This window comes from Protopterus annectens, chromosome 3.part1 (genome assembly GCF_019279795.1).
Source record: "Protopterus annectens isolate FY-2018-M chromosome 3.part1, PAN1.0, whole genome shotgun sequence".
NCBI lineage: Eukaryota > Metazoa > Chordata > Ceratodontiformes > Protopteridae > Protopterus > Protopterus annectens.
This window is the reverse complement of record NC_056732.1, coordinates 1,044,862,792-1,044,884,391: the sequence shown is the minus strand read 5'-3', so window position 1 is coordinate 1,044,884,391 and position 21,600 is coordinate 1,044,862,792. Positions and strand designations below refer to the sequence as shown.

The window sequence follows — 21,600 nt, the reverse complement described above, 5'->3', positions numbered from 1 at the left end:
GCTTGAGCTGAGCTGACTAAAAGACAAGTTTGGTGCAAAGCTTTTCCTCCACTGAAGAGTATGCTGCTCTGAGGCTTTTGAGAATTGATGGTCGGTTTATGCTTTCCTTTGCTGAGCAGATAAGTTTCCTTTGGGGAAAAAAACTTCCATTTTCTTAAACTTATCAATTTGTTACTTTCCACTTCAGGAAAGTTATTTTAAAGCTAAGAATGTTGTGTTGTGTTTTAACAGACTGTCTCAAGACTGTTACATATGTTTAAATGGAGCACACTTTTTTTTCTGACAGTGGTGTTAACTAACTGAAAACATATTTTTTGTGGAAGTATTTTGTTTAGCTTCAGACAAATGGGTTCGGAATATCATTCATCAAGATTACAGTGGGAGAAAATTCCTCCATTCAGGAGATTATTCCTTATCCTCCAGACCAAAGTCTTTGTTTCCACCTGTTCTTCGTCCCATGCTGTCCCAAGGACTATTCCTCTGTCCCAACTGGGGAAGAATTTTCATTCAAAGATGTTCCTGGTGCCAGAGAAAGAAATTCTGGGTCTTTTCTGATAGTGCCCTAATTCCAAAAATTGTCACTTCATAACCTGTCACCTTTTCTTTTTCTTCTTTCAAGTTTCCTGGTAAAACTAGATTTGTAAGATGTTTATCATCACATCCCTATTCATCCAGACTTAAGACATTTCTTAAGATTTTGTATGTGTAGATCATATTATCAGTTCTCTACCTTAATTCCAGACTAAGCCTCTACTGCCTTCTGCTCTCAACCATCTACCTCTACTTAGTACTTTACTTCCCCCACTAACCCTCCCCCTTTTTTGCTTCTTACCTCTACTTCATTACCTGTCACCCACCACTAACTAGAGCTTGCAGCACATACATTCCTTGAGATCCTGGGAATTTGCATAGTCAACTAAATATATATTAACTCATAATGTATAACATTAAGAAAATTCAGTACTGCAAGTAAATATTGCTAGCTTTTTTACTGTTTTAGACTTCCACAAGTGCTGTACACTGTTTCTTTGTATATGAAATTGTCTTTATGTTAAAAAAATTGTCTCATGTAAACAAAACTGTAGAATAAGTAAGTGTATGTTGTATTAGGAGCTTTTCTTCCCCGGGCCTCTGCTGAAAAAGGACCTGTGTCCAGTCAGACTTTCCTGGTAAACAAATGTGAAATAAATACAATAATAAATAATAAATTAACCTTTGTACTTTCCACTGCACCAATAGTGTTCACAAAGTGTGTAGTTCCAGTTATAGGTCATTGCAGGTGCTCAGGGTATCAATATTTAGACAACTTGCCTATCTTTGCAGAATTTTTTTTCAAAGTGCCAAGAATCTCTCTTTTTTGGGTGAGAGATCTCTTACACAAGCTGGGATACCAAGAGAATAGTCAGAAGTGACTCCCTCACACAGGACTGTGCTCCTGGTATGTCAACTAGACACCTCAGTTCAGAGATTTTCTTCCAGAGGAAAAGTAGATCCTTATTTAGGTCTGTTTCTAAACTTTTCCACTCAGACTTTGGTTACTGTGAAGGAATACCTCAGTAGTCTGGATCTCATAGGTTCATAGATTAGTACTAAGCTAACTGCTCTTCCAAGCCATTTTAAGCCTAGCCGATTATCCCTTGTGAGACTCAAACCCTGCACCTTGTGTTTGTGAGGCAAACACCTTAACCATTAGGCCACCCTTCTCATGATATGGCTGGCAAGCCCCCACATGAGAAAGATACAGTGGTATCTGAAATATCTTTAGTCCCAGGATCAACACACTTTCTTTTCAAATCCCAGTGCTGGAGTTTGTCAGAATAAAAATCTTTTGGTGAAGACAACAGGTAGCCTTAAATCCATGTCTCCCCTTCTCTCTCCTTGCTCCAGTGAATTCCGTCACCACAGACACTTTGGACTTTTGCTTGGGGAGAATTTTCAGGAGGGATAAAAGAGCAGGGGTGTGGAACACCAAGGACAGATGCAAACAGACTAAAATCTAGGAGATGCTTGTCCTGATCAAGGTACTTTAGCAGTCAGCACTCTGAACTGTCTTTGGCCTCCTGGACCTCTTCAGAGTGGTTTCAGACAATACTACAGTCTTGTGGCACATCAACAAGCAAGGGGAACCAGGTCTTACCCCCTTTGCGGACTAGCCATGTTAGCTCCATGGGCATAAAGGGGAACATCCACTGTTGTCCTGGGTGTGGTTTTTCAACCTCCATACTCAAATTCATCTGCACACCCATTGCCTTACAGAGTCTCACTGCTCCCCTTTATCCACAGTAACTGCTTTTCACAAAAAAATATTATTTCCACTCAGACGTATTTGCTAGCCTTCCCTGGGATGTATCTCTATTTCCTCACCGTTTTCTACTTGGCTTGTTAGTTCTGTCACCACTGCAAATAAAGTCAGACTACAAGTTACCTGTAGCTTCTGTATCGCCCTTTAATGTCTCTTTCAATGATAGTCGCCAGAAGCAGTCTTGTAGACATGTCCCAGCAGTTTGCTAGGTTGCATAAAGAAAAAAAAAACTAAACTCCATATATCAAATTTCCTTGGTTAGCTTGCTACAAGAATACTGTCTCCAAAACAAATAACAAGATCTCACTGATGGGTCCACAGACTTAAGAAAATATCATTAACTTCAACTATTCTATTGTACAGTTTTAAAGTATAATCCTTCCCCAGTCCCAGTACCCATGATGTCATCAGTAAGGAATCATTTCGCAAAATAGTTGGATTGGTCAACACAAAATTCACTAAGGTTTGTCAAAACATATTAACATATGTTTTATCTTTTTTTTTTTTTAAAAAATTATTGAATTATCACTTTTGTATGTTTAAATTTGCCTGTGTCTCAAGTGATAATTCCACATAGGTTTTATCTTGAATCAAATCCCAATTATGTCTTAAAGTTCTTATGCCATTACACTCCATTGCTTTTTTATCATTATTTTTCATATCAGCAGAAGTTGCCATGATGTTTAGAGGATTGACATTTTCCTCTCCTTCCTTCCATGTGAGCACACACTGCCGATAAACATACATGATAGGAAGAGGGGGAAAAAGAAATTGAGCTTGGCATTACCCGTGGCTTCACACCTTTTAGTGGACCAAATACGTTTAGCTTTCAGACAGTAACTGGAGTCGTCTGGCAGGAGTTAAATTACAGATGTTAGATATAGTGTTTTAATTTCGATTTGTGTATAGAAGTGGAGAGTCATCATTTATTTCTCATTGGGTAAAAAAGGTGTGGAAAATGCCAGTGTAGGAAAAATGTGTTCGGCTCAAATGCTGAGTATATAACTGACTTAAAGAAATAAGCGGAAGACTGCGACTTTGCTAACTAGCATGATTCACTGATAAGAGGTAGAATTGTCTGTGGCATTTAATATTACCAGGTAGGAGCATACTATTGAGAGAATCCAACATGACACTAAGTAAAGTACTGGATATGTGCAGAGCAAGTTAATTTACAAATAGGCAGTTAAAAAGGCTAGCTGTGTAATTAGAGTTAAGCAAAATTAAAGATGAGACTGATAATGATGTGAAACCTAGTTGCAATAAAATATCAAATTAAATAAAAAAACAATGACAAAGGAAACCATTAGAGATTAAATATGGCACCAAGAAATTGCCATGCAGGTAGATAAAAAGCCATGTACTAGGTGTAATTACAGGCATAAGAAATGAAAGGACAAATTGTTTAATTAAACCTATGAACTTTGAGGTGAGAAGAATAATTTTGCAAAGAATGTAAGAAATTTTACATGATGTGCATGTTATTGATTCTGAAGATGGAAGAAAAATTACAAAATGCTTGGGTGCAGTAGAAATGCATAAACAGAGTGGGATACATGATGTGTTAAGAATGCATGTTTGTCAGAAAATCTTATTTTACAAGGCAAAAAAAGCATTTCCTGTAAGCTAAATCACAGAAGAGAAAGCAGTATTTTACTGGATTCCACATTTAAAGTACTGGTGTCTATGTGAATGTGTGTAAAGTTGCTTGCTCTTTGTTGATGTATTCTGGTCTTAAAGTGAAACTTTTAGGGTCAGATTTTGTTTACTCAGTCATAGTAATGTTGCGTCTTTCGGCTTTTCCCGGTTAGGGGTCGCTACAGCGGAACTCCGGTCTGCTAATGATTGGTAGTTGATATTTACGTGCCGAGTTACCAGCCCTAGTAATATGAGTTGTTATTTCAGGTTGTGCCTTTGGAAAATGCAGTAAATTGTTCAAATAAACTAGGTTACTTGGCTTGTGAGAAGTGAAGTATATAGGCACTGAGTAGTTCAAGTGTTTATAAAGGTACATTGTAGAATGTCTCTTCTTGGCAGATACAAAAACCTCCTAATAATGCTTGGATGTTTGTAGTTGATGTACATAGCTGAGAGTTAAAGGAAAACTCCATCTTAAAACAAAAAAACATTTTTTTTCATTGTATCTTTGTATTTTGATGTATTTTAATGCCTCAAAATCACTCCAAGTGCTTCTTTTACCATTTTAATGTGTTTCTCTCAAAATGGCGGATGATGGAGCCTGCCTTGGTAACATGATCTTGTTTGCTTGCTTTCGTTCCTTCTTCCCAGAATGCATTTCAAGTCCTCTTTATATGACTCATGCTAGACATAAGGAAGCGGTGCTGATTTTTCATGCCATTAAGATAGAATGGCAGGACTGTGAAGCACTGTCATCTAAACACACCTTCTACAACAGAGCTGCTTCTATGTTTACCTGACTGAGCTTCATTTATGTGTCTGTCAGAGCTTGTTCTACACTGTAAGTAGCTGTTAACTACGTGTAGCAAAAGAAAATGGATAAATAACTGTTTTTTGTAAGAGGAGTCTTTTGTAGTTTTTGACAAACCCTCCCCCACATTCTCATGCTGAGGTGTGAAAACTCTTACTGCAGTAAAATGATCCTTGCTGTGCATTTGCATGTGACAAAGTAGTAGGACTCAAACTTAGTCTTTCTACTACTTCCCAATGCCTTCAGTGGGAGGATTTTTCTATCTCATGAATGATGCAGACTTAAAATGTGCTTATTAGTTTCTCAATTATTTCTGTCATGTTCACCCTCCTTTTTTCTATTTCATATTCATATTTATTTATAATTTCGTAATCAGGAAAGTGAACTGGTCCCAGGACCCTTTTCGGCCAACTTCAGCTGCATTGACAAAGATAATAACAATTATTAAATGCACTTAGCAATACAAAGAAAAAAAATACTGACAAAGACACTGACCAAGATTGCATGTGCAACACATAGCTAATGTGTGACAGTGACCAAGTGAATCATTTTTGCAACATTTACTAGAATGTATACATTAATAATGTTTAACTATACTATGTTGTACACATACTGCACACACACACACACACACACACACACACACATATATATATATATATGTATGTATATATATATATATATATATATATATATATATGTATATACTGTGTGTGTGTGTGTGTATGTATATAACGTACATTTACAAAAGCGTGTGTCTGTGTGCGCACGCACATTTAAACACGGTTAAGTAATTCTGATTTCCTTTCCGTAGTGTTTTTAGTGCAAGGGCACATAGCAAATGTATGTTAAATTCAGCTGTATATCATATTCGCACTCTAACAATTTGATGACTGACTCAAAGTCAGTGGGAATCTCTTACAATGGATCTGCATGCACCAGATGTGCTTCCCCCTCTGGAAGGATGTCACAAAAAAGACCTTTTTATGAACAGGATCAGTGCACCTAGTTGAGATGGTAGCCAACTGACTCTCATTCTGCGGTTCTGGCCTGTGTGTGTGTGGGAGGGGGGGGGTTGAAAATGGTAAATGCATTGCTAATTTACAAGAAAAAATATTTTCTGACTTTCCTCTAAATGTCACAGAAATCTTTGATACTACATTTAAGTTATCTTATCATACAAACTTTTATAAATAACATTTAAAGCTTAGCATTTCAATACGGTGCTGCTGCTTATGTAAATTTGTCAAAATAGTTGACAATTGCCTTTAAACCCATCACTGATCTAATTGATTTGTTTTGCTATAAAAAGGGAGTGTTAAGTTCTCCTCCTATCTGCAATAAAAAGAGGAAAACAGTTCCATAGCTTTCTGTCTTTTTGTATATCAGCTGCTGTGTTCCTGACATTAGCAGGTTTAACTGCCCATCTACGATTGACAGCAATACCTGACAGATAACTACAGATTTAACTGTGTTTGTGATGTCTCATGCAGGTGGAAATTAATTTCTCTGCAAAGTATGTGAGAAGTTGAGTTTTAAAAAAGTAGGTGGACCTTCCTTTCCTTTGACTCCAATGCAAGAAAATACAAGTTTTAAAACATGCAAGCAGGTTTCTGGCACCTACACAGTACTGGAACCATATTGTAGGGAGAAACGAAACCTAACAATTGAGTTAAACTGTATGAGAGGGTGGAGTTTTCCTTTAATCAGGCAAGCAGTAAACATGAATTGGAACAATTTAATAAGAAAACTACTGAGTTGGCTGATGTGTTAATATTGAAAATTATTTAATAGATTAGGCTGCATTACAGTGCCACATAAAAATGTCTTCAGATGTTGTACCAGTAATCCACGCACCAAGGAGAATACATGGTAGCTCTAGGGAAGAAACTGAGCAGCATGTGAAAATAATGGGAGCTTTTTGGTGTGATTGTTAAACAGCGGGAGCTGACTGAGTGGTATGTAGAATACTGAAGTCACAAAGCATTAACTGTTAGATCAAAAAGTGAGTAAAAGAGAACACTGTCTACTGAAGACAGATGAAGTAATTTCATCTGTACACAGTGCCAAGTACTTGCTTTGTTATATTTGAATCAAGTCTTGCTGCAAATCAGAATTGACATGCCTAGTTCAAAGCTATGTACTTTCAATGTTCTGCTGAGAAGATGGTGATGTTTAAGACCATGCTATTGGCATTACAGAAACACTGGAAGTATTCCATAGGGCTGTTGCAGAAATAACAGAAGGTATGGATGTTGTGATTAGTATAGTAGATTATCTACTTTTTTGGAGCCTGCTAAACAAGAGCATAATGTATGGTTAATGCTACTGGACAGTCTAAGACAGAAGAGTCTGAACTCAAATAACAGTGAATGTTGTGTGTCACTAATTTTGGATTTATAGTTAAAGCCAGATTTGGAAAAAGTGCATACCTCAAAGCAAATCAGAAACAAGATAAATAAGCTCTTCAAAAATTTAATAGCATAATGAAATGTCTGTCAAAGTTCATACCCAGTATAACAAGTACAATGCTACTGAGCAAAACTAGGGCACAACTTGGAGTAGTTTTAGTCAGTAGAGCAAGATAGAAGTGTTGTAATTATTTCAGAGCCACCTTGGCATAAGTTCTCTGATATGCCACAGCCTTTGATTCAGAAGGGCTTAGGTGCAATGTTAACAGGGGATAATATGTTGGTGCAGATGGATCAAGAGCTCTGTTAGGAGCACAAAGAGTGCATAGGAAAAAGAAGTTATGGATGGCAAAAGTGTCATGACTGTATGACAGTAACCATTTAAAATCTCAGACTTGTACTGCTGGTTTCCAAAATGTGGAGATAAAATAGCCAAAAAATTTGGACTTGATTAAACAAAATCCAAGAATTTATCGGAATATTCCCTTTTCTCCAAGATAAAGCAATCTTATATTTGGTATATATAAGATTGGGGGAGAGACTGCCCCCCCCCCCCAGCAAAAAAAGAAATTTAAAGAAGAAATAAGTTCAATATTTGCTCTTCTACAGTATTTTTCAGCTTTTTTCCCTGGTACCTCAGGACTCTACAGTGAAAGTTTCAGTTTCAATAGGGAGCCATTTATGTCAAATTAGTGCCTGCAGAGACAGATTACAAACCATTGTGATGTGTTTCTAGGAAGTCCCTCTACAAAGCACAGTGTGGCTTACAGGGAATGCTGTTGAATTTGCTCAAGTATGAGCTGAAGGTTTAATCCAAGCTTAGAAAGCAAAGGCTTTATAATAGCTGATACTGTAACTACAGCTTAATTAATGGAGTATAAATATGTTCTGTTAAAGAAAGAAATAGAAATTCTTTGGGTTATTCTGCAATTACCTTTCTCTGAGTGAGCATAGAAAGTGTACCCAAGAAGGTTAAAAATACAGCCTCCAGATCTGTGGACAAGGGTAAGGCGGTCCACACAGCCTATATTGGACCTCGCCAAAGCCTTGGACACCATCTGGAATCATAGATAAACTTACTAAGCTGGGCATAAATCCCTGCGTCACTCGATGGGTTGCCAACTGGCATACTGACAGAACCCAGACTGTAAATGTAGATGACTCCAAATCCAGCTCCAGACAAGTGACAAGTGGAGTACCTCAGGGTTCAGTCCTGGGACCGCTCTTGTTTGGCATCTACTTTTCTGAAGTACAGGCCAACACTAAGGGACTCTGGCTAACAAAGTTCGTAGATGACTGCAAACTGGGAGCCATTATTGAATCCCCAAATGATATGGATATTCTACAAAAGACCTTATAGAAACAGAGCCAAGCTTAATGCCAAGAAATATATAGTTATCCCCTTTGGGAAAAACCATGTACCCATGAATTACCACATAGGTGGCAGTACACTAAACACCAAAAGCGTGATGAGAGACTTAGGGACACAGGTGGATAGTGGTCTCACATTTGATAACCACATCACCACAACAGTCAGGAAATCCTTCTATGTGGCACACTTCATCACTAATGGCTTTTCATCCAGAAAAAAAGGAGGTCATTGTCCCACTGTACTCGTCCCTCATTAGACCCATTATAGAGTACAACGCCCAGTTTGTTATGTACCTCACAAGACATCTGCAACAGCTGGAAAGGCCGCAGAAGTACCTCACTAAAAGAATCACAGGCCTAAAGCAGATGCCCTATGCTGACAGTCTAACAAAAACTCCAGCTATACTCTGTGGCATATCGTCTACTCAGAGGCAATCTCTGCTTAACATACAAGGCCATGTCAAACCCTGAGCTGTTGGACATGCTCCACTTAAAGAAATCCCAATCCCTCAGAGCTACATGCTCCAGGGATCTAAACCTTGTCATTACAATGAACAAAACATTCTGGAGGGATAGGTTCCTGACCCAGAGACTCCCCATACTCTGGAATTGACTGCCCATACATGTCAAGCAGAGCGCCTTCTTGGCCCTCTTCAAAAGGAACCTTGACGATTGGATGGGAGATAGGAAATTCACCCCGGGGATCATGTCAGTCACCCTGCTAGACAGGGGTCCAGGGAAGTAAATATTGTGGGAAGAAATATCCGGGGAATTGTTTGGCTAAACTTGTATTGGCCGTAGGGCCAATAGCCTGGTACCAACCTATGAACCTATGTAGTTTTAATGCTGTTAAGCTAACTGTAGTACTTTATATGCCATGTGTAAAATGCATGTCTAGAGAATTCATTTGAAATGTATAGACTGCAGGATTTTTAAGCCACCCTGCAACAACTGTCTGTTTTGTTTTTTTATCAATATTCTCTGTGCGTATATCCCTCCAAGTAATAACTCTCCAATAATTGAGGAGATTCTTCAATGGTCAAAAGATAACCTCCCTCAATATTTTTATTTTTTATTTATTTTACATTTGTTAACCGGGCTAGTCCAACTGGATGCATGTCCATTTTCAGTGGAGGCCCGAGGAGAAAAGCTCCGCTATCTACTACATGATAACACAAGTAAATACAAAATATGTAAGGCATTTAAAGTACAAATACACAAGGCATTTAAACCACAATATGAGGATGTAGAGAAAAAGGTGATAGGGAGATAAGATATTACTAGAGTACTGATAAGCATAGTGTGAGACAGAGAAGTTAAATAGTTTAAAAGTTAGCAAAAGAGTTTAGAGACAAGTATAGTTAATAGATAAGAGAGAATTTCTCAGTAGGAGTGAATAGATTAAAAAAAAGAGAAGGGAGTAGATGAAAAGGATACTGGAGATGGGAGGGGGTTAAGATCAGCTGGGGTTATTGCAGGAGCATAGTCAGTGGTTCTTTAGAAAGTGTTTCAGTTTAGTTTTAAATAGTGTTAGGGAAGTTTGGGCTGTTAGGTCTGGAGGAAGTTGATTCCAAATTTTGCCAACTGAGTTGGAAAATAAAGAGTCACCTGCTGTGTTTTTTGATCGATGAGTTTGAATCAGTAGTTTATTGGAAGAGCGAAGGTTTTTTAGGTTGTTATAGGGTTTTATAAGGGTAGAGAGCATTGGTGTATTTTCTGGGTGGTAAAGGGCTTTATGGGCAATTGTAAGCTGATAGTATTGAATTAGGTGGGGTAACTCTAGCCACCCTAGGTTATGAAGGTTCAGGCAGTGGTGAGTTTTATATGGTGAGGCAGTGGCAAATCTGGCAATGTTGTTGTAGGCTGCAGTAAGCTTGTTGATGTTATGTTTAGAAAGGTTAGTATATATAGGGGAAGCATATAGTAAAGTAGAGGTAAGATGGGTTCTAGCTATGGTAGTTCTTGCTTCAGGAGTTAAGTAAGATTTGATTCTGTAGAGGGAACCTAATTTTCTATTCATTGCTTTTATGATGGAGTTAATATGGAAGTCAAATTTAAGTAGGTTGTCAATAGTTATGCCTAAAAGTTTGGTAGTTTGGTCTGGAGAGATAAGGGTGCCATTATTTGAAGAAAGTGTGAAATTAATAGAGGGAGAGAGGTGTGTAGGTAGAAAGAGGAGAAGTTTAGTTTTCTTAGGGTTTAAGAGGTGGTATCGTCAGCATACTGAATACAAGTACTAGGAGACTTAAACACTGATTGGCTAGCCTGCAATTCTAAAAAACCCACTAACCACATCAACCTCTATGGAGTCTCTCAACTCATTCAAGAAACTACTAGAGTAGATAAAAAGTCCCAAAAGGAATCTCTACTAGATTGGGCATTAGTAAACTACCCTGAACAAAACTACCAAATAGGTTGTCTGCCAGATGGACTTAGCGACCACCTACCAACCTTCCTCCAACGTAAACATGTTAACATACCCAAACCTACAGTCTGTAGACAAGTCAGAAATGATCACAATGTTAACCCTCTAGATCTCAACTCTATGTTAAGAAAATGTAACTGGGAGCCACTACGCACCTTTGACTTAGACTAAGCAGTGGACTATTTTAATAGTACTCTTACTAACATCCTTGATTTAGTAGCCCCCATACGAACAATTAGAGCTAAACTACACTATGCTCCATGGCTTAGTAAGTCCACTAGAGCCCTATTAAAATGCAGAGATAAGGCATGGAAAACCTGGAAGGGAGACAACACTAGTCTTTCCAAACAAAACTGCCAACACCTTAGGAATCGGGTCAAAAAACAAACAAGGCTCGCTAAACAGAACTACTATCTAAACATCCAAAATAATCATACAACCCTCAAAAGTTCTGGCATGCAATTAACTCCCTACTAAAACCTGGTAAAACCACTACACCAGCTCCCACCTCAACCTCCACAAAACAGATAGTAATATAGCCTCCCAATTCAATCATCACTTTACTGAATCCATTAAATCACTAGCTACTCGACTATCCAAAAATAGCTACTCATCCATGCCAACAGCTCCTAACAACACATCTCCCTTTACATTCTCACCAGTCCCAACCGCTACAGTAAAAAAAATAAAAAAAACTCTTAAAACTTAAACCCACTAGTCTTGCAGCAGATGGTATACCAGCCAATTTCTTAAAAATGGGTGCTGACTCCATATCCTACCCAGTCTCAATCCTTATCAACCAATCCATACAGGAATCCTGTATCCCTCAGCTGTGGAAAATCATCTACATTATTCCCCTTCATAAGGGTGAAATCTCCTGTGATTTCTCAAACTACCGCCCCATTGCCATTCTGTCTCCTTTATCAAAGATACTTGAGAAATGCATACACTCTCAGGTCATATATTTCCTAAATTCAAACAATCTCCTCTCCTCTACACAACATGGCTTCCGCCCACACCACAGCACAACCACTGCCCTTCTCTCTTTCACAAACCTGGTTAACCAACATAGAAATAGCAACAGATTTGTATCTGCTATATTCCTGGACCTCTCTGAAGCATTTGACATGGTTTTTCACTCCATACTAATAGATACCCTAACCTCTTTAGCCTTTGCCCCTGACAATATTGCTTGGTTTAAAAACTATCTATCAGACCAACAACAAGCTGTCCAGTGGCAAGGAGTTTTATCACCTGTACTCCCAACCACCATTGGTGTACCTCAAGGTTCCATTTTGGGCCCACTGCTCTTTTCTATCTTCACCAGTAACTACATACCTCCATCCTGCAGGCCTTATTAAACAGTATGCAGATGATTCCACCCTAATCTGCTCAGCCCCATCTCTTACCACCGTACAGCACTTTGCCCAAGAATCTTTTGCCTCAGTAGAAAGGTGGGTCACAAATACTCAACTTATTTTAAATCCCAACAAAACAAAATTACTTCTATTTACCCCAAACAAATCAAAAACCTCTCCACTCTTCTTCTCTAGCTCCTCCAGTAATGGAACTGTCATTTCACCCTCTCTCCACACCAAGCTCCTTGGCGTCGAAATAGATAACAACCTCCACTTTGACATCCATATCTCTCAAACTATAAAAAAGGTACATAAAAAAATGGGTTCCCTATACAGACATAAAAACTTTCTATCAGATCAGGCTCAGGTCACCCTAGCTCAAACCCACCTTCTTTCCACACTAATGTATGCAGACCCGATCCTCACTTATGTTAGGAAATCTGACCTAGACAAACTTGAGTCTTGTAACAAAATCGCCAAGTTTCCAAAAAATTCCCCCTTTACAACCCATCACTTTATACCTCTTAGGCAACTTCAGTGGCTTGAGCTCCCATAGCTATTAAATATCACCAACTTGTCATAGCATATAACAACCTAAAACATCCTGACAAAACTCCAGCTCTAAGGCAATTACTGACTAACTATACACCAAGTCATCCACTCCGATCTGCCAACAAATCACTCCTCTCTATCACCTCAGCCAACAACACAGCAGGTAAAGCTCTATTTTCACACAGTATAGCAAAAACTTGGAATAATCTCCCTCCCTCTGACTTCTGCATCAAATACCATGCAATTCAAAAACTCCCTTAAGGCTCATTTTATAAGCTCTTGGCTCTATCCATGTGTTACATAATCCTCAAGTCTGTTACCGCCATCCTTACTCTTTTCTGTCATATTTCAGGCCTTCAGTAAGCATGGTTGTTACAGATGGTATCCCTTGACAAACAGTAACTTTGTTGTAATCTCTGTCCGTTTTTTATATATCAAACAGAATGTACATATGTAAATATTGCTGATAAGAACTTTTTTTCCCTACTGTTTCTGTTGCCTCACAGCAAGAGGTTCTCCCGTTCGATTCTCGGCTATAGTGCGTGGAGTGCCTTCTGTGTTGGAGTCTGCATGTCCTCCCCACGGTTGGGTGGGCGTTCGAAAGACATTCCTAAATGGGCGTGCCTTCATTGAAGGTTAAATGTCGAGCTGGCACCTCGGCGTTCGTGAAAATCTACTGCCAATCATTAGTGGACCAGAGTTCCGCTGTGGCAACCCCTAACCGGGAAAAGCCGAAAGACAACAACTGTTTATTTTATCACTAAATACTACTAGTATAACAATGTTTTTTACAATATGTATAATGTCATTACTTTGTTGTTTGTTGTTTTAATTAAGTGGAGCTTTTCTCCCTGGGCCTCCGTTGTAAATGGACCTCGTCCAGTTAGACCATCCCGGTTAACAAATGTAAAATAAATAAAAACAATTTTTTTTTTTTTTTTTTTTTTTTAAGCTATGAGAGTTTTGGTTTGATATGGATCAGACATTGTAAAATATCTTCAAGAAATAAATTTATCTGTAGAACTGAAAAAATACAATTGCTTTCAAGACTGTTGATATTTGTCACTACAGAAGTTTGCTTATCAGTCAAATTTAGCTGAGCTGCACATTCCTGGAATACTTGTGCGGAGGAAGGAGGCCTGGCTGAAAACTGGAAGCTTTAGATCCAGAAATTTGGTTTTATTTGTCCATGCAAGTGAATTAGCATAAAAACATGAAAAGGTGCAGTGTGCAACATTCTTGCATAATACTGGGGAGTACACAGTAAAGGTATGTAATGCCTTTTGATGAAGGAAAATGACAAACTAGCAGCACTTAGAAATAAATTCAGTAGGTGTTGACAATCCATGAAGAACTTGGCATCTCTTTTTTTATATTTATTATTTACAAGAACACAGGACCTTAGAGACCATAGGTTCATGTGTTACTGAGATTAAGAAGAAAGCAAACCGTGACTTTGTTGGATTGCTTGATTCTCTACACAGATACGTAAAGAACAGTTTTTGGTTAAGTGATGAAACAAGGATCAGGTTATTAAGAAAAACAAATGAAACCATATCAACATGTCTGAATCAGTGCAGAGCATGTTAAATAATTAGTGAACAGATAAAAGCATTAACTCAATATTGCGTGAATATAATTTAAGTGAAGTAATAAGTCAAAATGATTTGAAAATAAATAAAAAATAAAAGCTGGGCATTTGTAAAAGTAATAGATGCAAGCATGAGACGGTATACTATAACAGTGGTGGAGGCCAGAGAAAACATTGCATCATTGTAATTCAGCTTTTACTGTAGGATGTAGGTACAGCTGTAAATATGACAAGAAGGGTAAGTCTTGTCCTGCATTTAATCAGGTCTTTGCGATTTGAACTAGGAAAATGCATTTTGCAAAGATATGGAAAATAAAGCAAGTGTGTTCAAAAGACTTTGCTTGTTAAAATGTACAAAATGTGAACAGCTATTTATGGATGTTACTTGATTGAAAAAACTTGATACTGTGAATTCTCAGAACGTTTTAGAAACAGTGAGACAAGTTTGCAAGCCTGAATATTGAAAAGAAAGGTCGAGCATTGACGGAGACTATGAGGAATTTAAATTAAACATATATACAAATTGTAGTATTTGTCTAAAGATGCTTTTAAAGCTCCTTTGGGACTGAAAACCCTCAAATAAGTGTTTTGAGTACACTGTTAATCTATGCTGTCCACAAGGTGGCACCAATAGGTCAGAAACTTCTAACATGTCAGTCAGTACAAGAATAAAAAGTTTAGCATTCTTTTTCACAGAGTGAATTTATATAATGTGAATTATTCTAGTCATTTGGATCATGTGGAATGTGGGAAGCTGATATCGGTAAAATAAATTTACATGTGAAATCAAACGATACATGTGCATAGAATGAATTAAACTGCCACAGAAAATTTGTTTTCAGGTTTCAGAAGCTTGCTTGGGGACTATGACATGCAAACAAAGCCTGGGGACTATGACATGCAAAGCCTGATGTAATGCCAGTGGCATTTGTCCAAAAAAAAGTACCCATATTTCTCTGAAGTAAATTTGAACAGGAAATGTAGATTACAGAATGCTTGTGTCATTAAGAAGTGATTAGAGCCAACAGAATAAGTGAATAGTGTGACTGCTGTTGTGAAGAAAGGTAGGATTCTTGTTTTTACCGATTAACAAGATTTCATGAGAGTGATTAAAAGCAAACTTTACCCTTTGCCATTAAATAGTTATCTCATTGTCACAGATATTTCAGGCAAATACATTTAGACAAAGCAAACTGCAAATTGTGTACATTTAATGTGCCATTAGGAAGATAAAGATTCCTTAGACTCCTGTTTGGTATTTCATCAGCGCCAGGGTTGCCAGACGTCCCTATTTGGGTGGGACTGTCCCGAGATCAGCAGCCTGATCCCGAGTCCCGCCCTGCCGGTTTAAATCCCGGCCAGCCTCCGCTTTGTTTGTTTGTTTGTTTTTGTTTTTTTTGATTGTCCCTTATACCTGGCATACGGGCCAATGAAAAATTGCTAAACATGGAGCTTCTTGTGTTCCGCATTAAACATGAGAAGCTCCGTGTTTAGTGATTTTTGATTGGCCCATATGCCGGTATATGGGCCAATCCAAAATCGCTAAACACGGAGCTACTTGTGTTGAATGCGGAACTGCAATGCATTAAACACGAGAAGCTCCGTGTTTAGTGCAGAGCTACTGTTCTTTAATGTGGACCTTTTTTTTTTTTTTTTGGTCTTCACTTGCCGTGAAAGACCTTTTTTTTTACCTAGGGGGCTGGAAATCTGGCAACCCTGATCAGCACCCAGATAACTGAAGGAGTGATAAACAGAACTGATGATCTTTCAATGTGGGGTTAGATTCAAGAAGATAATGACAGAGAGTGATGCAACTATAGACTAGATTTAAGGGTAGCATAATTTGAAGTATAATAAGAGTAAATGTAAAATTCAAAATGAAATAAGTGGCATCCAGGAGGACACCAACAAACATAACCCAGACTAGCAATGGGTGTGGCTGTGCTTCCGTTTGGTGTGGCCTGTGATCCCCCTTTTTGCAAACTTGGTCATGGCCCATTTGTTTTAGATCCAACTTTTATAATTCTTTGAGCCTGTATGGTCAATTTCTGGACAATATATTTATTTTTTGGGTTGATTCCATAGATAGGCCAAATCAATTTTTTATGTATATAAACACCTCCACTGACTTCCATAGATTCACTATGAATTATTAATTTGATAAAATTAATAAATTGGATGCGGCAATTACAAAGAACAGAGAGACTCAAATCTGAATGCAATATTTACAGGAAGCCGACATATTCCAGTTCTTTGTTACATTTCACCATTTAGCACCCTAATTTCAGGAAAGCTCTAGTCAAAGTCCAAATGGTCAGATTGGCAAGAATGGTTTCCCAAGACAATATGTTTGATAGCAAGTGGGCCAAATTGATGTTAATACTGGAAGAAAGAGGGTACTCCTCTATTTGAAATGTCAGCAGAAGTTTTTTTGCCCCTTGTTAGGAAAAGGGGAACGTGTTTCCAATAAGAGGACTGAAGAACCTTGTAGTTAAATTACAGAAGAGCTATGATATGCACCTATAACTTAAATTTTGGAGCCATAAGGCGAGTTGTGGGGAAAAATGGAATATTTTTAAGGTTAAGGGGGAACAGTTTCAAAAACTGGGTCCTTTCCCGACTTTTGCTTGCAATGATACTTGTTTTAAGAACTTGATTGAGAGGAGAGATGCAAGGCCAGTGATGATTCTCAAGGAATGAGGATTTGTGGGCACTGTAATCAGTGTTGCCACATCGTGGAAGGTACATGTTTTTATATTGATGGGTTTGGTGAGGCTGAGGTAACGCAACGTTACCATTGTTTAAGTGTTAAATTGGTTTGTATAACACAGTGTCAAAGACATTCCTGTTTTTAAAAAAACAAAAATCACTCAGAGTAAGAATTTATCAACATCTATATAATATAAAAAAGATGGACGAACACAACACACTTTTTAAAGATATTAAGATGAGGAGTGGGCAAAGTTTTAAATTGTGTGTAGTGGATAGTGTGAACATAGATTTGGAAGAGGGCCCAGAAAGATTGGTTGGAATTAAAGGAATTCAGGTGGCAACTAAAAAACAATTCAACTACCAACTTTGGTGTCAGTGAGATGGCTTCAATTAGTAGTGTTCTTAGGTTAAAAGCAGCCTTTTTGTGAACTTATATTTTATATATATATATATATTTTTTTTTTTTATGGTAAATATTGTGTAAATTACATTTGTTTCTTTGGAATATATTTTTCCCCCCTTGGGTATGTATGTGTGTATGTATGTGTATACACACACATACATCCACATGTATGTGTGTGTGTGTGTGTGTGTGTGTGTGTGTGTGTGTGTGTATGTATGTGTATATATATATATATATATATATATATATATATATATATATATATATATATATGCACACACACACAAAATTGTAACTATTTTTTACTTCAAAATGAAAGTATGTGTGTTTGTATATTTAAATGTTTTTTATGCATGGCCATATAACAATATGAATTTAAGTCTACTTGGGGTATCGTTATTATTTTGCATCATTTTAAGTGAATTTGTAACGTAACTCAGTTGCAAAAGATGAGCCATTTGAATTATTTTATATATATATATATATATATATATATATATATATATATATATAGATCTGGTACATTTCGTCAAAAGCACATTTTGCCGAATTTCATTCCACCAAGGCCAAATCGACGAAAACTCATTTTGCCGAATTTCATTTCACTGAAAATAGTAGTGGCAGTGTATATGCCCTTTTCCCCACTGTAGTGCGATCCTGAGGTTAGAATATATAGTTGGGGGTGTGTGGGGGCACCCTTCCCCCCATCTAGTTTGATTAAAAAGTACTAACCCTCTTGAGTATAATTCAAGCTAGGTGGGGGCTATGCCCCCACACACACCCGCAATTATATAGTCTAACTCCAGGATCGCACTACAGTGGGGAAAATGGCATATGCACTGCCACTACTATTTTCGGTGAAATGAAATTCGGAGAAATACGTTTTCGGTGATTTATTTGTGCTTTCGGCGATTTGGCCTTGCTGAAATAAGTTTTGGCAAAATGAATCAGACCCATATACATTATATAAACTGTCTTTTGGCTTTTCCCGGTTAGGGGTCACCACAGCGGAACTCCGGTCCGCTAATGATTGGCAGTAGAGTTTTACGTGCTGGCTTGCCAGGCCTAACACACAACCTTCAGTGAAGGAACGCCCATTCACGCATGTCGACACACAGAAGACGCTCTAACTGAGAATCGAACGTGCAGCGTCTACCTGTGAGGTGACAACGCTACTGCAGCACCACCACCGCAGTACAGACACATATACACACATATACACACACACATATATATATATATATATATATATATATATATATATATATATATATGGGTCCCCTTCACGCGCTCGACATTTCAGAATGGTGAAGACCGTATGGTCGAGACCATGTGGAACCGGCATCTCCGTACAGTACAGAATGGAAAGATTTCCACATTTCACACTGTAGTGCGATCTCTGAGTTGGTATATTTAAGTTCTGGAGGGTGCAGTTGGGCGTAGCCCCCCTGCTTGCAGCATGATTGTAAGATTTTGTTGTGTTTCGTTTCTTTTTTTCCAGTGGTCAACATTTTGAATATCGATCATATGGTCTTGGCCATATGGTCTTCAACATTCTGAAATGTCGACCATATGAAGTACATATGTGTGTGTGTGTGTGTGTGTGTGTGTGTGTATATATATATATATATATATATATATATATATATATATATATATAATGCACACCTATTTCCAGCTATGGGTGCTTGCGGTTTAATGTAACTAAGTTTTCTGAGTACAGAGTTTAAGCTTTCACAATCCTGGGTATTGACTAGAGTATCTAATTCTTTTTTTGGCATGGTTAGTGAATTAACCTTCCACCAATGATATTTTTTGTATTTGAAAAAAGGGGAAGTATATATGATTTTTAAGATGGTCATGTGTTTTGAGTAACTTAATCTGATGAAGTCCCAACTGATAGGGACAATAGTGCTAAATGTTTTTATTTTTTAGTTTGCTTTAATAAATTATGTTTGTTGGTGTGCTCTTGGTTGTCACCTATTTTGTTTATTTAAGTTTTCTATGAGACCTCAGTTTGGTTCCAAAATGTGAAATTTAGACAACTTTGATATCAGAAGGTCTGAAAATTTATACAGAAAAAAATCCAAGCTCTTGTACAGATGCCAGGGCCAGAAGACAAAACGGCATTGCAGAGCTTTCTAAGAATAAAGTGATATCTCAAAATGTTATACCTGATATGTTTTGAGATAACACTACCTTTAAAAAAGCTGCTGTAGCAAACAATATGTAACCTGGGAATGAAGCTTTGAACAGAAAAAGTTCTGAAAGTCTGGCATCTAGTTACATATAAAACTTTATAATGGGAATAACCCAGTTGTGATAGAAACAGATGACAGGATGTATAGAAGCTGTGGTCAAACAAGAAAAGTGACCAGATACCTGTGTCAAAAGTATGTATAGATGCATAAAAAGATATGGTAATATAGAAAAGAAATTGTATGTGCATGAATATGAGAAGTTCTGCAAATATAAAATTAGACAAAAGCTCTGCAAAACATATTCAAAAAATTCAGGGCACATCTGATATTGAGCTGGATTTTAGTCTGTGGAAATAACATTTTTGTAGTGAACTATACATCATAGGAGTAAACCGTGCATAACAGATATGCTAAGTAGCATAAATTTAATAGAGAAGTGCAAAGAACTGGTAGAAGAATAGCTAGAAATTATTTGGGTAATATTGTAGTTACGAATAATGGAAGAAAAAGTAAAAGATTTTCAGAAAGAGTGGTGGTGACAAATTAGAAATGTAGTTACCAAAAGACCTACAATGAAAGAATGTCCTAAGAAGAAATGATCACTAAGGAAAGAAATCCTACCTTGTTTTTCTTTGAAAGAATAAGTAACTTATGTCTGAGGTTTGTTGGTCAAAGCTAGCAAAATAATAGTTTTCATTTAGCTGAAAAGATGAATGTTCAGGAGGAATAAACAAGTCACTGATGTCCTCTGTTAGCAATGATGCAGGCATACCAGCTAAAAGAGCCGCTCAAAATTGTGGAAGAAAGGAAAAGTTTTAAAAATTGAAGACACTGGAATGTGGGAAATTATTATTCACTGTACACAAGGTTGAAGAGAATCACTGCAATTGGGATGTCAGAAGGCAGGTGTATGATTCAAGTTGCTATATCCAGTTGTCTTTGTTATATTTTTCCCGAAAGATCAGATATATTTTTTTGGATGCAAAACAGGCTAAGGAGAAAAAAAAAGCTTATTCATCAAAGACTGTGACAACAAGCTCTTCATTCTTTTGACAATAATAATGCCCCTGGAGAGATTTACAGAAAGCTAATTTGGGTAGTGTTGTGGTGGTTCACAGTGCCACAAACATTGGTAAAATTAGTGCAAGCTATGTACAAGGTCCCAGTGACTAGAGTAATAACAGGGTTTGGTCTCACAGTGGGGTTCTCAGTGGGAGTGGGTGTGCATCAGGGTTCAGCTTTGAGCCCACTGCTATTCATACTGGTGATGGATTACATTAGCAAACAGGTTGGAGAGGACAGATCAACAAAATTGCTGTATGCAGATGATATGGCATTACAGGCAGACTATGTACAAGAACATCAGAAAAGGATAGGGGAATGGAATACAAAACTGAAGGCATATGGGATGAAACTAAGTACAGGTAAAACAGATGTAATGGCAGCAAATGGGGAAATCAGAAGAAGCTGAGCACTGAGATAGAAGGGAAAATAGTAGAACAGGTTAATAGCTTCAAGAGTCTAGGAGAGTTAGGTGAGGAGAAAGGAGAAGGGAAGTCTGAATGAGGAGGTCAAAGCTAGAATCATAGAGACTGCAGCCAACTGGCACAGAGTTGTCAGGTGTAGTATATGACAGAAGGATGTCAAAGAAGCTGAAAAGTAAGGTGTATAAAACAGTGGTACAACCAGTACTACTGTATGATACAGAAACCTGGGCAGTGAGTGTAGAGCAGTTGAAGAAGCTAGGGGTGATGGAGATGAAGTGCCTGAGAAAGTTGGTAGGATGCACACTGTGGGACAGATGAAGAAATGAGGACCTAAGAGC

General features: G+C 37.7%; 1 protein-coding gene across 2 annotated transcripts in view; it reads left to right on the top strand.

Annotated features, from left to right (window-relative positions):
* RAP1GDS1 (Rap1 GTPase-GDP dissociation stimulator 1) overlaps window positions 1-21,600 on the top strand; it is a 1,654,780-nt gene that overhangs the window by 1,598,680 nt on the left and 34,500 nt on the right. The gene's annotated exons all lie outside the window — the stretch shown is intronic.